This window comes from Schistocerca nitens, chromosome 6 (genome assembly GCF_023898315.1).
Source record: "Schistocerca nitens isolate TAMUIC-IGC-003100 chromosome 6, iqSchNite1.1, whole genome shotgun sequence".
Classification (NCBI taxonomy): Eukaryota; Metazoa; Arthropoda; class Insecta; order Orthoptera; family Acrididae; genus Schistocerca; species Schistocerca nitens.
The window spans coordinates 375,876,217-375,896,907 of NC_064619.1; positions in this window are offsets into that span (position 1 = coordinate 375,876,217).

A 20,691-nucleotide genomic window follows, 5' to 3' on the forward strand; every position below is an offset into this window, starting at 1 on the left:
CTATCCCCTACTGGCTAATGTTCTGTGGAACCCAAACTGATCTTCCCCCGAGGTCGGCTCCTATCAGTTTTTCCATTCTTCTACACATAATTCGTGTCAGTATTCTGCAAGCATAACTTATTACACTGATAGGTTATATTCACTCGTATCATCATGTGCCCTTTTTCTTAATTGCCTTTATCACATTCTTCTTGAGGTCTAAGATGTCTCATACATCTTGCACGCCAGGTGGGGAAGTGTAGTCAAGATTGGCTCTCCCGAGGCTCTTAGTAATTCTGAGGCAATGTCATCTACTGCTGAGGCTTTTCTTAGGCTTAGGTCCTTCAGTGCTTTGTGAGATTCTTCTCGCAGTATCATATCTCTCGTCTCATATTCATTATTTCCTCTTACCATTCTGTAATTTCGAATTGAAGTTCATTTTCTTAGTATTGCCCTTCTACACACTGGTGTGCAAAACATAACGGGAAAAGTAAGCCGGCCACTGTGACCGAGCGGTTCTAGGCGCTTCAGTCCGGAACCGCGTCGCTGCTACGGTCGGAAGTTCGAATCCTGCCTCGGGCATGGATGTGTGTGATGTCCGTAGGTTAGTTAGGTTAAAGTAGTTCCAATTTCTAGGGGACTGATAACCTCAGATGTTAAGTTCCATAGTGCTTAGAGCCATTTGAACCATTTTTTTAAACAAAAGTAACTTTAGCACGATGTATCACGCCAAGTAACACAGCCGGGTGAATCTTGGACCAGACATAAGAAGAATTTGTACAGTCTAGTACGAAAGGTAACTGAAGGAAATATGCAGTGGTTCAAATGGCTCTGAGCACTATGGGACTCAACTGCTGAGGTCATTAGTCCCCTAGAACTTAGAACTAGTTAAACCTATCTAACCTAAGGACATCACAAACATCCATGCCCGAGGCAGGATTCGAACCTGCGACCGTAGCGGTCTTGCGGTTCCAGGCTGCAGCGCCTTTGACCGCACGGCCACTTCGGCCGGCCGAAATATGCAGTGGACCAACAGAAATTACACTTTTTCAAACAAATAATTACACTGAAGTCAACGTGATTCATGATCGTCACATGGACGTTACAAAAGGCGGGACATGGTTTTTAATAGTGTGTGCAATCACCATGGACGGCAAGACATGCTCGGCAATGTGCTCCCATGCAGGCAGCACAGTTGGTAACGAGTTCTTGCGGTGGGGCGCTCCACTCCTTCACCAGCGCGGTTGACTATTGCTGGATGGTCGCTGGAGCGCGTGGACGTGGTGCAATACGCGTCACACACGTGTTCTATGAGATTTAAGCCGGGAAAACGGAAAGACCAGTCCATTCGCCGAATATCTTCCCATTCTAAGACTAGCTACACCTGCGCTGTTCGTTGCGGTCGCCAGTTGTCATCCATAAAAATAAAGTAAGGGCCGAAATCACCCATGAAGAGACGCCGACAATAACTTTGAGTGGTGAATGTACCGTGTTCCAAGATTTGGAGGTCGACACGACCATGCAATATTGTGGGTTCCCACACCGTAACACCTGGATTACAAAAACGAAAATGTCGGACAGTGCCGGACAGACCTTCTTACGGCGAGAGGGGCGTTGCCCAACAGCATCGTTTTGGTGGTCCACGTGTTAAGGCGTGGGGACGCATAATATTGCTTCAGTGTAGTGACATTCAAATCTTGGAACACTGTATATTGAGTAGTCACCGTTATTGAGAGACAGTATTCGTTCCACATGTGCGTCTTTTCAGGGGTTCATTCTGCATTGATTTAATTTTTAGGGATGACCGGATCGAACTGGGCAGGTGGTGCAGCTCTTGGGAAGATAGAGGATATTCGTGGAATAGACTAACTGGTCTGTCCGTCTCCCCCCCCCCCCCCCCCGCCTTAAATCTCATACAACATGTGGGTGATGCGTTGAGGAGATGTAGGGGCACCACGTGCTCGCGCACCAACGACCATAAAGAAGTCTTCAGCTGAGCTGGTGAAGAAATTGAACGATCTAGCACAAGATATTCTTACCAACGTTGCTTGGGAGCTATGTTTCCCCTGCCGGCCGGTGTGACCGTGCGGTTCTAGACGCTTCAGTCTGGAACCGCGTGACCGCTACGGTCGCAGGTTCGAATCCTGCCTCGGGCATGGATGTGTGTGAAGTCCTTAGGTTAGTTAGGTTTAAGTAGTTCTAAGTTGTAGACGACTGATGACCTCAGAAGTGAAGTCGCATAGTGCTCAGAGCCATATGTTTCCCCTAGTCTCAGTTTTGTCGTCTGGCCATTCGTGCGTAGCCGTTTTGCATTTTCTGTCACTCTTTCTTTAGACGTCTGTATTCCCTTTGGCCTGAAGCACAGCTTACGGTATTAGGACTGACGGTGCCAGTACTGTCGAGGCAGAGCTCGGCCACGGCCACACTGCGTGTGACGACGGCAGACACGCTGTGGCGCTGGAAGCAGGGTGGCGGCTGCCCGGCTCGGGTGCGCTCACGCGGCGCGCGCGTGGTCAGTGGCGGCGGCCGGGCCCGGCTTCCCAGGAAGAGCGCTTAAAGCGGCCGCTACGAGCCCTATCTGCACCGCCTTATCGCCGCAGATAGCGCCGTGCTGCGCCGGCCGCGAGATACCGTGCGGGCACGGCCGCGAGCACAGGCATAGGCCGTGCGGCACGGCAAGCTGGCTGGCTGGCTGGCTGGCTGGCTGCCGGGCCCCTACTGACCCACCCAAACACCTGACCGCGTCTTGCACAACACTCACATTCCGAAAACGCTTCAGTCCCGCTTGTACACAACTCTCCCCGCGAATAATGCTCAGACCAAGGTAATAAGACACTTTCATTGAAGACCTTCGTAAACTATTATATGTGGTGTCCCAGGTTGAATGTTCAATATTCATGGATATCACAGCAACGACTATTCGAACAAAAAACTTCAGTAAACATGGGCTCTACAAGGCATTCTTAAGAGCTATTATAGCTTCTTCACCTTCGCTGCTGTGAACACGTCTGTTCTACTGCATTCTCTTTGCTTTCCACGCTTTGGGAGGACGTACTATCGACAAAAAAAGAGAAAAATATTCAGTAAACATTGGCTCTAAAATGCATACGTCAAGAATTATGAGCACTTATTCTGTAGAAGAGACGTGTTTCACAGTATCGAAGATAAAGGCGACCTCGTAGCTCTTAAGGATTGCATTTTAGAGCCCACATTTAGTAAAGTATGTTTGCTTCGAATGATCGTTCCTGTCATATGCCTGAGTACAGACCATTCCTCCTGGCACAGGCTGTATGTCTATCACACTTCTCTGGTTGGCCTTTTGCTTACACTATATAGCCAGCTTATTCCTACATAAATTACACACATCAAAAAAACTTTTGCATCACCACGGTTCCCAGAATTCCTGAAGATAGACGTTGACTGTAGATATTTTATCACACACACAGTCCCTTTGAGTGTTCAGAGATGTCAGATTCTTCGCTGATGACAGCAATATCATAGTCACTGAGAAAACAACAGAACTCCTTGCCGAGAAAGAAAATGAAACTCTCAAGGAAGTTTATGATTGGTCAATAAGTAATAAAGTGACATTGAACATAAAGAAAACTAATGCCATGAATTTCAGTTTGAAAAGGAAAAATGACAATGTTAAATTAAATGTAGATGGCACATCTATAGACTGTGTAACAAATGCAAAATTTCTAGGCGTGAATATTGACTCTCAGTTGAAGTGGTGTGAACACACAAAGGTACTTGCAAACAGAATGTCATCAGCATGTTATGCCCCTAGAATCCTATCATCAGTGTGTAACATGCAGTGTCTTTTAGTTACGTATTATTCATATGAACACTCAGTTATTAGCTACGGCATTCTTTTTTGGGGAACAAATGCACAAAATATGAGCACAATTTTAAAACTTCAGAAAAGAGCTATAAGAATCATAGCCAAAAATACTAGTCGAGCTCATTGTAAAGATCTGTTCAGAACACTGGGGATTTTAACTGCTCCATGTCAATACATTTACCAGTCAGTTGTACACATCAAAAATAACATTGGTAATTACTGCACAAACAGCTCTGTCCATGACCATGAAACAAGAGATACACTCAAGAAAAAATAAACATTTACCAAGAAAAAATAAACATAAAACTCAAAACAGCATTTTCTACCAAGGAATAAAACTGTACAATAAATTACCAAAAGAGATTAAAGAAATTGCCAAAATACACTTATTTAAAAAGGCAGCTAAAAAGTACCAGTTATGCAATACATTTTATACATTAAAGGATTACTTTATGTTATACAAATAAATAATAATAATAATGATGATTATAAAATATCCAACATCCCACATAACACCTTCACTTAATTTTTTTCTCTTCTTTTTTTCCTTGCTAGAAATACTTACCCCCAAGCTATGCGTAGCACAATACTAACACCTCTTCCTCTTTCGGTGGCGCAGTGGTTAGCACACTGGACTCGCATTCGGGAGGACGACGGTTCAGTCCCGTCTCTAGCCATCCTGATTTAGGTTTTCCGTGATTTCCCTAAATCGTTTCAGGCAAATGCCGGGATGGTTCCTTTGAAAGGGCACGGCCGATTTCCTTCCCATTCCTTTCCTAACCCGAGCTTGCGCTCCGTCTCTAATGACCTCGTTGTCGACGGGACGTTAAACACTAACCACCACCACCACCATCTTCCTCTTTCTGAGCTCATCATCTCACTCATTATGGAGGGATGCTGACTCAGTTTTTCAAGATAGCAAATGGGAAGTTGCGGTACAGAAAATGGCCCAGAGATCACCAGTGTGTGTGTATGTGTGTGTGTGTGTGTGTGTGGCATTACATTATTTAATAAGTTATTTGTAAAAACAGTATTGTACACCAGGAGTAAATCTAATGATTGTCTCTAACTAGAAGTCTGTAAATATATGTGTGTACGAATTAGCTTATTTTAAATCGATCTAAATTTGTAAATACTTTGAGATGTCCTATATCCTTGTAAAAAGAGATCCACAGATGAATAAAGCTACTACTACTACTACTACTAATACTACTAAACCCTCCCAAAGATGTAAACAACCATGCATGAGCAGCGCCTATTAGACGGAGGGGGTCCGACAGACGATCAGTTCCAGTCATTCCGCCAGAAAGGAGGTACACGGCTCGTGTTGTCTGTAGTTCAGCCATGCCTAGACGGTCAATACCGCGGTTCTATCGCGTCCGCATTATTTCTTTGTGCCAGGAAGGGCTCTCAACAAGGGAAGTGTCCAGGCGTCTCGGAGTGAACCAAAGTGATGTTGTTCGGACGTGGAGGAGATACAGAGAGACAGGAATTGTCAATGACATACCTCAGTCAGGCCGCCCAAGGGCTACTACTGCAGTGGATGACCGCTACCTACGGATTATGGCTCGGAGGAACCCTGACAGCAACGCAGAGCCACCATGTTGAATAACGCTCTTCGTACAGCCACAGGACGCCGTGTTAAGATTCAAACTGTGCGCATAGGGTGCATGACGCGCAACTCACTCCCGACATTCTTGGCGGGGGCCACCTTTGCAACCACGACACCATGCAGCGCGGTACAGATGGGCCGAACAACATGCCGCGTGGGCCGCTCATGACAGGCGTCACGTTCTCTTCACCGATGAGTGTCGCATATGCCTTCAACCAGACAATCGTCAGAGACGTGTTTGGAAGCAACTCGGTCAGGCTGAACGCCTTAGACACACTGTCCAGCGAGTGCTGCTGTTTTAGGGTGGTATTATGTGGGGCCGACGTACGCCGCTGGTGGTCATGGAAGGCGCCGTAACGGCTGTACGATATGTGAATGCCATCATCCGATCGATAGTGCAACCATATCGGCAGCATAATGGCGAGGCATTCGTCTTCACGGACGACAATTCGCGCCCCATCGTGCACATCTTGTGAATGACTTCCTTCAGGATAAGGACATCGCTCGACTAGAGTGGCCAGCGTGTTCTCCAGACATGAAACCTATCGAACATGCCTGGGATGGATTGAAAAGGGCTGTTTATGGGTGATGTGACCCACCAACCACACTGACGAGTGAATCCTCCTGCTAACTTCATGCGACTTATGCAACCACCCTGTCTGGTTTGATCTATGTTTAATGTTCCTATATCTGAGTGTCTACATGTTCTTCTTAGTGTTTTTATATCCCCTGTGTCTGTCTTGGAGGAGAAATGCCCGTGTGATATAGAGTGTTCAGTGTGTCCTCCATGGCCCACTTCGACTACGAAACAAGACGTTACACTTATCTCCCACTACCGCGGCTCACAACGGAAGTGGAAGTAGTTACACATTGAGGGCCGACAATCTTAGTCTCCCATTGGTGTGTTGCTGTAGGGTGGGGTCCGGGCCGCTCGCTGTCAAATGTCAACTAGTTAAAATCTAATTCTAGTCACAGGCTAGCGGTTAGCATCTCCAGTATCTTTGAAATTAAACTCTTAATATGACGTGCTGAACGAGTTTTCTTAGTGGTCGCGGCCTCGCTGAGATTTATGATAAGAAATGAGGTCCGTAGACTCACTTTAAACTCGTCAGCGACTCCTGTGACGTCATCTCCGACCTCATCGTCTCCGTGTGCCCGTAGACTGAAATCGTAAGTCTCCGCCGCTGAGCACTTTCCAGTTGAGACTATTTGCCGGTACAAGTTCACTCGTCTCTCTCAGAAACAAGAGTGAGAACACGAATTTTGCAAATACAATGGCGGACTCGCGGCATTTCCCCTACGTACAAAAGCGTTCTGAAAGAAATTCCCGCCATTGAACTGCAATTTACTACTCATTTATTTCAGACAATCGTGGTTTTGACTTTATAGCAACCTCAAGTGAACGTTGAAAGGTCAGAAATGTGCGACCTGCCTACGTGACAGTAGTATTTTATATATCAATGTAACGATTGATCGGTTAGCAGTTAATATTGTTCTGTTTATACATACATACATATATAGATAAAACTTTTTCGGAGACTGCTGTAAATTTATTTTAATATTTAATACGTATTTGGAGAATGTCTAACAATTACGTTGACATACACACATTTTCGAGGCGTTACCGAGTCTGTAACGACAGTACCAGAAAATATGACACGAGGACGAAGTCCATTGTCTAAATGGTCATTAATTATTAAAATAAATTAGGGAAATGAATGATAAGCTACACACAAACACAAGTTGCCATGGCCAAATGATTACTGAAATAGTGTGCTCCTTTGTTGCAGGGATATAGCCGTGAGTTCCTCTGTGCCTAGTTTCCGAATAACGCAGCGCATGTGTTTTCTCATAGTGGAGGTGAAATAAACCAGAATACCACGATTTTCTTTGGAATGGACGAAATACGGATGTTTTTCGTCCAAAGTGTGGACTACAGCGCGAAAATTATTCCAGATATCACTCCTCTTGTAATGGAACACAATTGCTGTTGTATACTTTTCATTAATTGATATTCCTATTACGCCATCCACAGCCTCACAAAACACAGTTTTGTTGAAGACCGTCTGTTCCCGACAATCGGTAATTTAGCCTTGTCAGTGCTACTTCACAGCAGCAACATCTTCAGTACTACGACTACCGCCCGCATCTCGCGGTCGTGCGGTAGCGTTCTCGCTTCCCACGCCCGTGTTCCCGGGTTCGATTCCCGGCGGGGTCAGGGATTTTCTCTGCCTCGTGATGGCTGGGTGTTGTGTGATGTCCTTAGGTTAGTTAGGTTTAAGTAGTTCTAAGTTCTAGGGGACTGATGACCATAGATGTTAAGTCCCATAGTGCTCAGAGCCATTTGAACTACGACTACCCTTATACTACAACACGCTCCAGTAAGAGGGAACGAATCGATGAGTTGAAGCTACCGCAGTGTCACAACACTCGTCGTACTCGCGGATCTTCAGCGGGAACGAAGGAAGCCCGTTACTACTGATGTAACAACGGCGCCTCGATTTGCCAAGTATGCCACCCGAATATTAGACTCGTACTCTCTCCGTTCCTGATCTCTAGCAAAGATTCGAGGAGTTGCAAAAACCAGCAGCGGGCGGGTACCGAGCGCCGCAGCCGCACACTGTCCGAATTTGCAAGTAAGCACCGCAGAAGGGGTGCCTGATGTTAGCAGGCGACAGTCCACGGAGCTGCCAACCGAAACGCGGACACGTGCGGCCTACCATTCTGCGGACGGGGAAAAAAATTGAAATTCGGGACTGGCCGGGGCGACAAAAGCGGCGGGCGCTGACATTTGCTAGCAGGTGCGGGCGGCGAGATAGCACAAAACGCGGCCGCTTCTTCCGAGGGCGGCGCGCCGCCAAAACAATCGGCGAGCGGGCCGGCAGGCTCGGGGTCGCCACAATGCGAGGCACCGCCTAATTGTGGCGCGGCTATCGCCAGGGCGCATGCGCGCCGCCGCGCCGCCACCGCCGCCGGCCTGCCGCCGCAGATAGGGCGTCGCGCGCTGCCCGCCTCCATTCACCGCCGCCCCATTACCTATTCGGTCGCGAGTGCCCTTCCTTCCTATCTGCGCTATCTTCCGGCACGGCCGACCGTCCTCCGAGGCGGGCGCTGGAGGCTCGCAAGGAGGTGGCAGGCAACCCGCGCTACGTCAGTGTCGCGCGCGTTGCCTGCTCGTTCGCTTGCGTTAAGAGCAACCACATCGAGACTAGAGCAAGCTCTGGTCTCTACCTCACGATGATGTACGACTCTGCATTTATTGGTGATTCCCAACCTTTCTCAGATAATTATCCCTGGATGAGTTTAGAGCTCACCCTAAAACTCCACAAAAGTCTAGCATCTTTTTAAAATATAGATTGAGTTCTTAAAAATTGAGATAAATAAATAACGTTGTTTCCTTTCTTTCAGTCTGTATGGTAAAGGCTTTATCCACTATACGCCTACTCTAGCAGGCTCTAGCATTTCTTATATCCAGTGAAACCTGCCGAGAAGACCACCCCTTTAAACCGACCCCCTCTGTAAACGAACATATCTTTAAGGAGCGAAAATAAATTTCTATAAGAACAGTTTGGCCGCAGCTCGTGGTCGTGCGGTAGCGTTCTCGCTTCTCACGCCCGGGTTCCCGGGTTCGATTCCCGGCGGGGTCAGGGATTTTCTCTGCCTCGTGATGCCTGGATGTTGTGTGATGTCCTTAGGTTAGTTAGGTGTAAGTAGTTCTACGTTCTGGGGGACTGATGACCATAGCTGTTAAGTCCCATAGTGCTCAGAGCCATTTGAACCATTTTAAGAACAGTGCGCCTATATCCCCTTTAAGATGACTACCCCTTCTTCCGACCAACGACCACTCTTTATTAACAATGTCCTCCCATTAAGACGACCCAGACAGTGATAGCAGAGGGACTTATAATACTGCATTACTGTAAGGTTTCTCGTCGACAATTTGACACAACAATCTCTAACATTTCATTGTCATTTCTACTTCTAATAGAAAATAGTTCTGATTTTCTTCTCTGTAGTGAACAGTAATGGCTAATTCAAATAAAGTAAAACGAGGTCGTTCACTAGAACAGCGAATTTCTGTTACTAGAGAGGGCGAAAAAGGAAAATCTCATCGTCAGTTAGCGAGTGATTTTAATTGTGGAAAAATTCAAATACACAATATCGTTGGAAATCTCGGCAGGTATATTAAGGTTTGGCAAAGCCATACCAATAAAAATTCAAAGAAAAGGCGGTGCCAACAATTTGAAGACGTTGATAATGCTCTTTTAGAGTTGTTTAATACTGCACGTGCTAAAGGATTGCCTGTTACTGGCCTGGTGCTACAAGAAAAAGCTCTTTTTTTTTCTTCTGATGTTGGAGCTTCTAATTTCGATGCAAGCAACGGCTGGTTGGACCGATTTCATGTTCACCACGCTATTATTTCCCGAGTAGTCCGTGAAGAAAGCGAAAAAGTTAACCAGGACGTTGTATCTGACTGGAAGTCGAGACTTAGTGTAATTACGAGTGGCTGTTCTGATAATGACAGTTAAAACATAGATGAAACTGATCTGTTTTTTTAAAGCTATTCCAGACATAACACCAACTGCGTAGGGTGATCAGTATACAGACGGCAAAATGGAGAAACAAAGATTAACGATCGGTCTCTGTGCTGACCTCTGCGGTGAAAAAGAATAAGCACCAGTGAAACATACAGCAAACCGTCCATAGTGCTTCAAAAGCACTAACATTTCCTCCCTTGGCGTCTCTTGTCATGCTAAAAAAGGTACATGGATGACGTGTGACTTTTTCGTTCTTGGCTGAATAACTTAAATTCAAAAATGAGCATTCAGAGACGTAAAATCCTACTTTTAATAGATAATGCACCTTGTCCCTGCAGCGAAAAGTTATCAAATGTGCAAGTAATTTTTTTTCCTGCTAACACAAAATCGTTTGTTCAGCCTTTTGACTAAGGAGTGATCCGGTCTTTTCAATTAAATTACTGAAATAAGCTTGTGTGTTCCCTACTTGCGAAAATGGACAGCGCCACATCCGTGTGCGACGTATCTACGTTTGTAGGTGATGCTGTCAGCTGGGTTAAAAGTGCGTTGACTGACGTGAAAAACGAAACGATTAGAAAATGCTTCTCCCCTGGAGAAGAAGGAGGTGGCGAAGAATCAATAAACATCCTCAGTCACCTCTGCAACGCTGCGATATTAAACTGAACATTTCTACAGTGAACGAGGAAATTAAATGCTTCAGTAGTGGTAGAGGCAATCCCATTAGGTGATACCTTACATAGCATTGCTACACGTAAGTCCCTTTCTTCTGAGCTTTCCAGCCGGAAACTAATGTACTTAGTATCTGAGGTGGGAAAAGACTATGAGAATGTGATTATAAATAATAAGTGTGAAAAAGTGTGTGCAGATGCAAATTTTCGCGTATTTTATTAAATAAACGATTTGATATGTACTGCATTATTACTACGGTTATTAATGCATCATAAGAGCTTGTTTATAATTGTGGCAGTTGTTGGCATTAATTGTGTTTAAGTAATTACGTCCAGCATGAAATTTTTATCTTGATCACTCGCTAAGAAGACCACCCCTCCAGACAACCACTTTCTCACGAAAATTAAAGTGGTAGGCTTAAAGAGGTTTCTTTGTTTATGAACTAGCGCTAACGTTGTAAGCTGCGTGAGGCTGTGGGCAGATAATGCCGTTGTCTGTAAGAAGGTACCAACGCCAGAAGAAAGTGGCGAATTGCAGGAACATCTCCAGAGGATTGGTGGTTGGTGCTGGGACTGCCAATTGAAGTTGAACGTAAATAAAAGTAACTTACTGTGCGAAAATAGGGGGAGAGGTCCACAACTGTACAATTACACTGCTACTGCTGGTGACAAACTGCCGGGTACAGTAACTACCGTAATATACCTAGTAGTAACCGTCCACAAGTGAAATGACCATATAAAACATCTGAGGTCATCAGTCCCCTAGAACTTAAAAAAAAATCTTTATTTACCGTCAACAACAATATTTATACATCACAACCCACCTCCTTATTTGATTAGTGGGTCTTACTTGCTACTGTTAGTTACAATTAGCAGCTAATTACAATATATTAAGTCGTGAGCTACAGCTATAATCTAATTTCAATGGGCAGCTATATACAGCTATTTATTTTAACTCCTAAGATTTTTAACTAAATCTACGTTCTACTTCCTGCAGCGTCACAGATGTGTCAGCTATGTACAAACCTACTTTATTGCCTTGCCCATCGAGCTAATCCCGATGGGCGTGCCCCTGACACTGGGCAGGCAGGATGTTAATCACTGCAGGTTCCTAAATCTAGATTTCTAGTCTAATTCCTACTAACTAGTTCTAACCTAAGTCATCTCCAGTGTATTGTCAAATCCAGGTTATTTTTATTCCCCACTCCCCCTAATCCCGTACGTGGCGGATTCCAGACTAAAGGGTCGGCCTATCCACGCACAGGCGGTATGGGAGTAGGGCACGTATTTGTCGTAATCTGTGCTATTTAATTTTGTTCCCTCATGTATTCTCTCAACACTTTCTGTGATACCTCGTTGGCAAGTCTATTCAATGTTTGGAAGGTGTCTTCTTGTCTTTTCAGGTGGTATGTGTCATGGTCGGGTAGTTGGTCACGTAATGTAGAAGCAACATCATTGAAGAGGGGGCACTCATAAATCACATGATCGGGAGTGCCCTCCGGTTCACCACATTCACACGCGGGTGTGGCCCTTTTCCCGAACCGACATAAGTATGCCGGGTAAGGTCCATGTCCAGTGAGAAAATGTATTAGCCCTCTGGTGGGTTCAAAGTACTTCATTGTTAGCCGTTCCCTAATGCTTGGTATCAACTCATGTGTCCTGCGCCCTGTTTCATCCGCGTCCCACAGTTCTTGCCATAATTGTACTCCCCTTTGCTGAATCTCACCCTTGTCCCCTGCCCCAATGCCTAAGATCTCCTCTATTTTTGTTACATTACCCTTCTTAATCCAGAACCATGCAGCCTGCTCCCTGATTTTGATGTCCAAGGGGGAAAGGCCCATTATGACTAGCAGTGCTCCCCCTGGTGATGTTCTGTAAGCCCCTACCGATCTAAGAATCATATTCCTCTGAACCCTTCTCACTGTCATGGCGGGCACCACCCTCGTGAACCTGTGTGCCCAGACTCCCGAGCCGTAACCCACTATGGATGTTAATATACTGTTATGACAGAGTCGTATGAGATGAGGTGGAAGATGAAATCTTTTGTGTCCTATGGATATGAGGTTGTTCAGTGTTTGGAGGGCTTTCTGGGTTACGGTTTCGATGTGTTTCCCAAAATTCCACTTCTCATCAATGATGATGCCCAAGTATCGTGCGTCACGTCTCCGAAGAACCGGCGAGCGCTCGATTCGTACAATCGGGTTACGGATTAATTGTCCCTTCAATAGTAAGTAGGTGGACTTACTTGGTGACACCGTCATTTTGGTGTTTTGGCACCATAGTTGTAACTTGTTTAGGGCACTCTCTATTTTACGTTCAATGTCTTCGCGGCTACGGCCGCCGACCAACAGGAGGAGGTCATCTGCATAGGCTATCACCTCTAGCACTTCTTCACTTTGTTGTAGGGTGTCTAGTAAAGGCTCCATGTGGATGTCCCAAAACAGGGGCCCTAGCACGGAACCCTGAGGACAACCCTTTGTTATAGATTTTCCAATTCTCTTGCTAGAAGATGATAGCCAGACCTCCCGTTCCTCGCAATAGCTCCTCAGACAACCATATAGCGGCCCTGGGCACTCCTCCTCCCGCAAGCAGGAGAAGAGCGAAGGCCACCACAGGTTGTCGAAGGCGCCACTGATGTCAACCATGATGCCCACCACGTACTTATGTGGGGTAGAGCCACAGACCTCAGCAGCCAGGGCGATTGCATCAGATGTCGATCGCCCAGGCCTGAAGCCGAACTGCCTCTCGCTCACCCCACGCAGCACTCTATGTGCAGCCAGTCTGTCAGCTAGTAGCTTTCCTAATATTTTCCCTAGTATGTTAATCAAGCAGATTGGTCTGTAGGATTTTACATTTGTTGGATCTTTATCTAACCCTTTCCGAATAATGACTACATTCGCGGACTTCCACACCCTTGGAATTTTTTGTTGTATCAGACATTCGTTGTATAAGTGAGTGAGTGGTGCAGTTAGCTGGGGAGCTAGGAATTGCACCACCTCGGCTACAATGCCGTCTGGCCCGGGAGCTTTACCCCTTTTAAGTGATTTTATGTGGGCAGCCACCTCTTCCTCCGAAAAAGGGTAGACTGCCGTATTGTTGGTGTATTCATTGAGGTTGTCTTGTCTTAGTTGTTGTTTCTGATCAGATTCCCCATCCGCGCTATCATCAGGCAGCAGGGACCGGAGGAGGACCTCAGCAGTTTCCTGCCAGGATTCCGTCATCCTGTCCCCGTGCCTGACTGTTGATAATTCCAGTGGAGAGCGGATCTTCTCTCGTACTAATTTATACGGTGTACCCCAGGGGTCCAATGCCAATTGGCTCTGGACGAAATTTTCCCAACTTTGTATTCTAACAGCCTGGAGTTCTTTCTGAAAACGAAGTTTAGCCTCCCGACACTGCATCAGCCATCTTTGCCGTTCCGGCCAGACGACACTGCGCTGGTAATATCATCTCAACCTTCTAACAGACCGGCGCATATCCTCAAGTTCGGGCGACCATGGTGATGGAGAGGCTCCTATGGCCTTCCTCCTCGTCGGTACGGCAGCTTTCACCGCGCTAGTTATTGCATTGGTCAGTTCCTCTGCTCGGTCGTTTACGTCTATGTCAAAGTCTGCGCCACCTTCTGGCAAGGCAGGAATGACGCACTCCCTCGCTAGTCGTTCCCAATCGGCCCTTCTGTAGTTAAACTGCATCTCCCACCCCATGGCCCAGCGGGACCCTCTTCCACCTACAATGAATGTGATTAGGTTGTGGTCACTTGTAGTGGCGTTTTCTTCTACTTTCCACTCTTGTATTGTGTTAATTGCATTGGGGGTGGCTAGAGTTATATCAATGTTCGTGCCTGGTCCTCCTCCCCCTGCATACGTTGGAGGATTACCAGGCTTGTTGGCTATCACTAGTTGCGATGCCATGATAAAATCCTCTACTTTCTCTCCATTGGTGTCCCTTGTGCCGCTGTGCCACAGGGGGATTTTGCATTGATATCAGCAGTGATTATCATCCTTCGTCCTTGCAATGCCGTTGTTACTGCAGCTAGATGGTCAAGATGTGTTTCAATGTTATCTCCGTACTGAAAGTACATATTAATTAGCATTATTGTTTCACTGGGAGATAGCAGCTCCACGACATTGCAGTGACTATTAGTGAACTGTGATAGTGTAGTTACTTTCAGGGCTTTGTTCGTGATTATTATTGCCGCTTTCGGATTATCTCCTTGGCTGATGACCTGCCACGTCGCAGCTGCAAATGCAATTTTTCCAGCTAGGGAGTACGGCTCTTGTAGACAGAGCACATCCAGCCTCCTCTCCTCCACTTCCTTTCGCAGCTCCTGCATTACAAGTCGACTGTTATGTGTGTTGAGTTGGCCAATGGTAATTTTTGTCATCTACGGAAAGTATGTATGTATGTGGTCTTCTGGCCATGTCTTGTTCCAGTCATACGTAATACGTCCATTAGCCAGAACTGACTGTTCGTAAATGTCGTTTAGGTCAAATTTTTCTCCTCTTCTCTCGAACACTTTCTTTAGTAAGTCTCGCAGGGCTCCGAAGTAGGTGGGGAGATTCACTGACTTAAGCTGTATTCTGTCTACAGCCTCCATTACCGAGAAGGTGACTCTTCTTCCATATTCGTGTCCTACGCGGACCACATGTCGTAAGGCAATGGTCAAGGTAGCCGGCTGCTCCAATCTCGCCAGTTGCATGGTAAATTCTAAATTTGGATGTATCCGAACCGGATCTATTGGCGGTAGTCTTACCACTGGGGTGTCTAGAGAGCTTGTTATTGTGCTCTCTTGCACAGGCTTTTGTTCTTTCTGGTTACTTTCATTTACTGGGACCTCAGGCACAGGATGCCTTTGCCGTTGCTGGTGTTTTGTCGGCTTCACTTCCCTGCTGAGAGAGGAGGGAGGAGCCATAGGGATATTTTCCGTCTGGATACATTTATCGATTTTCGGTGGATCTGTTTGGATACTTTTGTCAGCTGTCTCAGGTATCGGATCCCTCGAAAGAGACTTTATGAATTCTTTGAACCTATTTGCCCTGATGGCATCCCTCCTCCTTTTGCTAGGGGATTTTCGCTTTGGCATCCTGTTCTGTTTGACGTACTCAGCCATAGTCCGTTCTGGATATCAGTCTCTGCTCCAGCATGCGGTACGTAGGGCAATTTCGTCCTGAGGCTCCGCAGCTTTTCTTCCCACGTCTTTTGCAGGGAATGCATACACTTGCGGCTTTACATTCTTTTCGTGTGTGACCATCTTCGCCGCACCTGGAGCAAGCCGACCCCCTGGTGCAGTGCCACAGAATGTGGTCCAGGTCTCCACAATAATGGCAACGAGGTACCACGAGGTAATCCCTAATATTAATGGCATGAAAGCCAACATACAGTCTGCCCATTGTTATTATCTGCTTCCACATTGGTGCTGTGACCTCGGCGACGTGATGTACAACATCACGATCCCGAGATCCCGTTTTAAATCTCAGCTTAAAAGAATCCTTGAACTCATTTTCATTCATTTGGTCAAAGTTTTGGTCCTTTATGCTCTGGTACAGTTCTTCGTTTGTCATTGTTGCTGGTACATCGTATAGGATGACCAAAGGGTTCCTTTTTCTCGGCGGTTCACACTTGACCACCGAGTTCAGCTTGGGATTCTTTAACAATTTTTCTTTGTCTTCTTCTGTAGCCACCTCCACAATCACTGAGTTTCTACTAGGTTTAACCTTATTTATTCTAATTTTATCTTTTGCCGGATCAATACTTTTGGTCAGCAATTCTTGTATTTTTTTAACACTCGTGTCTTGGCCTGGTAGAGTTCTGAGGAAGACCGCCGTGTCTGACCGCTTGGTCACCTTGGCGATCGTTTCTTTCGTAGTTTGTGGCTTTGGCGGTGCTTGCGAGACCACTCCAGCCCAAGTCTTTGTTGGTTGCTTTCTTAATCTTTCATTCTCCTTTTCTAACTCCTCTACGCGGCCTTCGAGCTTGGCGTGGGCGATGGCCCATGCAGCCAGCTCGTTCTTAATAATAGACAATGCCGCCTGACTTATCTTCCCATTCTTAATGTTCTGCTCCAAGAGCAGCGTGACACGTGCATGTCTCTGTGTGACGGTTTCGTCTTCTGCCAGTCCCGTCTCGTCCTGAGGAGAGGGATCAAGCATCGTAGATGCTCGCTTGAGCGTACTCGATTCACTCGTCTCTGTTGTAGCCATATTGATTGACGAGTGAAAAATGGGGTGGGAGCCCGTCTCTTACCCCGGACCGGCTCCTTTGGCATGGGGGGGGGGGGGGGTGACTTCTGCAGCTCGCCCACCGACCTCGCCCCTAGTTCAAGGGCACTCCAGAGCCGCTGGGTTCAGCGCACCGTTTCCAGCGCACTGGTCACCCTCGGTGACTCCGTCATCGGCGATTTCACGCGACACACCCCGGCAACTGCACCCCGCACTCCGGAGAGGCGGATGCACCTCCCGCCCTTCGCCGCCTACTTGCCCGAGTTTCCACTTCTCGGCCAGGGACCCACTCCTACTCAGGTGGCGGGCCGGTCCCCCAGACGTTCGGCGGTCTGGACCCATCTAACCTGGCCCAGGCGATGTCACCACCACCTGGGTTTGGCAGAACACGCCCCGGTTACCCAGGGGCGCGGCGAAGCACCCTTGCCGACACGCGCCGCGATCCCACGCCGACAAACAAGATCGCCGGCATGCAGAGCACCTGTTGGTCTGTGCCCTGCGAATGGAAGGAACAGGTGTTCAGTCCTTCGAGACAGCTCCCCCTGTGCCACGCACCCTTCGCTTTCGCATCGGGTTGGGTCGCAGCTCTCCCTTTTGTCGCAAGGCAGAAGCCAAGCTTAACATCTGGCACCACGGGAGGGCGGAAAGAGCCACTTGGGAAGGAGAGGCTATGAGAGACGCGTCACTTCCCCTGTGAGGACTGCCGCGGCACACCCGACTGGAAGCAATACGTTCCAGTGCGAGCTTCCGTGCCTTACGGCGCGCCGGCAACGGGCAGGCCCGCGCCGAAACGCGCCATCAAGCGACCGACCCCACCCCCTAGAACTTAGAACTACTTAAAGCTAATTAACCTAAGGACATCACACACATCCATGCCCGAGGCAGGATTCGAACCTGCGACCGTTGCGGCCGCGCGGTTCCAGACTGAAGCGCCTAGAACCGGTCGGCCACAGGGAGAAGGTAGCAAGGTTTGAGTGGCAGGGTACGAGACCATGAATACGCATAATTCTTAAGCAAGTTATTTGCACAAACAATTTTATTGGGTTAATCTTCCGAAAAAAAGAAGAAAACTCGAGAGGGAATTTCTTGAAAAAACAGACATTTAATAAGAGAACAACATTCAGTCAGTTCATTTGCGGTACATTATGTGTAAAAGCAATAATCAGTCAAGGCCATCGAATAAATAGTAGAATTAATTAAACAACTTTTACATCAGTACAGTTCAAGAAATAAACTACTGAAATAATTAGGTGTACAGGTGGACTCTTGGAGAATTAATAACAATAAGCCAAGATGACAAATGATGCTACACTATTACACACACACACACACACACACACACACAGACAGAGAGAGAGAGAGAGAGAGAGGGGGGGGTGGAGGGAGAATTAAAAAGAACATTTACGTCATTAAGACACCGATTTAAACAACTAGTAGGATTTGGTTATAGAAAAACAGGGTATATGCCAGTTATATTCAGTTAAATAACCAAAGGCTTAATATACGAGATATGCTCTGGACACATGTAAAAGAGTGCAGCCGAATATAAATGAAACGTGGTTGCGGTTAAGTGCTACTAAAACTACGTTCTGCCTTGATGCTCCCTGAACTAGCACAATAACGTAAAGGAGAAAGCAATAGTTAAACACGGCCACCAGCTTTGGTAATAGAACAGAAACATTAAACACGTTGCTCAGCTATTAGCAACAAACCCAGAGGAAGCTGACGCGTATACTGCAAATATCGGTAACAGTCATCACTCACATTAAAAATTTACATGATATTGTTAGATATATACGTCAAATATTAATCAAGGCAAGAAGAAAAAGGAAATGATCAGTGCCAGTTTTCGGGTGTGATACGAAGCGATGACAGCAACACGTTTAACATACAGTTCTCATCGCATAATTTTCCTCTGTGATGGTCCTGGAGGAACTGATACGTAGCCTTCGATGTCGTGTGCCAGACTTAATCCACTGAGGCTAACTTCCTTCTCAACAGCCAAGCTTGGACTGTAGAAAACACACCGGTAGTAGAAAGGCGCCAAGAAGAACTCTCTCACTCGGCCACAAAACAGAGTAATGTGGCATTGTGCCACGCCTAACCCATCACCGCTGGTAATGTCACAACTCGCTCCAGGACGCAGCTGGCTCGGTGAGCTCGACAGGTTTGGAAAATAAACACGTTCTCGCCAATTAAGAAAAGATTGAGGCAATCGCCCCACTAACGCACCGGTTGAAGATACCCGTTTGGTGGAATTCCGTCTCCTGCTGCGTGAAGAAGTCCGCAGCTGCCTGCTGCATGTTCTCGTCTGACTCTTCAAAGTCCTTTTTTAAGGGACAGAAGGCGTGATGATCGCAGGGGTAGGGATCAGTACTGTAGGGCGGGTGATCGAGCGCCTCCCACTTTAGTTGGCGTAACTTGCACGTTACGACATTTACGATATGGGGACGTGCGTTATCAGCACGCAGCTTGGCGCACCATTCCACAACGGTTGTTTTCGACAGACATACTGCCCCACATACGTTCTTCATTCTCAGATGGATGATCTACAGATATTTATCTTTCGTAGCCAAAAAAAAGGTCCTGTTCGGAAGCATTTGGTAATAACGTCGTCATGGTTTACGTTGCCGCATTTACCACACGGATGTCGGGAAGAGATGAATGCCGCACTGATCCCTTGCCTATATGTCGGTACTTGTATATCCACATCGGAGACATGCTACGTTGCATACACACTGCAGCAACGAGCAACGCCCTCAGACGGAAACTATTTGATCGTCCCTTACGCCATCGATCTCTCGCATAAACACGGCTCATAAATAACAGAGAGAAACTTTTTAAGAATAAAACTGTAAATTTGGTATGCTTTCAAGCCAGAATAAATAAGAAATCAGGAACAAAATGATCAGAGAAAGGAAAAGGCGAGGTGAGGAGAAGACGTGGTATTGAAAGAATAGAAAACAGCGAAGAAACAAGAGTAACTGAAGTTATTACACAATCCTAATTGGTCAGTACGAAGATAACAAAAGGGATTATTTAGAGTGATCGAATCATAATCGGATACTCTGTTCTCAACTCTCAGAAAGCGCAGGGTCGTCACTGTTTTCCAATGTACAACGTACAATTTGCTTAGTATTCCGGCTCTACTATTTTGATACTACCGTTGTGAAAGCCTTCTACGAAGGTTCAAGACGAGCACCTTGGCTAGTTATGCGCGTTCGAAAATTGACTTTGTGGTAGCTGTGCACGAGTCTGTGGGAGAATCGAAGCGGCCGAAGTGCGGGCCGCGGCAGTGCACACTCTTTTAAGCAGGCGACCTGGCCTTGACCGGCACCAGACTCCCCTCAGCGGCACTTCATCCTACCGCGCCTCAAGGTGTGATCCTCGAGAGGCGGTGTCGTTCGCAGATAACCTGTGTGTGCTGGCCTCCCCCCGCGGCAGTCCTCGCTAGGTAGTGCTGTGCGCTGCAGCGCGGCGCAGACTGCGTGCCCGTGATTAGCGGCTGCAGCTGTAGCACCGCGATAACTCGCCAGCATCGACAGCCGCGCGCCATTATCCGTTGCTGCGCCAGATTTGTGGCCCCTGCTACAGGTCGTGGAGACTCGCGATATAAGGATCAGCGATAGCTGTGGCTCATTAACCGAGTGCATCTGTGTTGCCCTCGCATCTCGATTCCAGGAGGCACCAGTACTTTTAAACATTTCCGTATAAAAAGAAAGCTGTAAGACCCTCCAACCAGTTATTTTCACCGTGCTCGAAAAATTAGCTACTCGCTTCGTGTTACGCTGCCAAGTTGAAATGTGAAACTTCCTGGCAGATTAAACCTGTG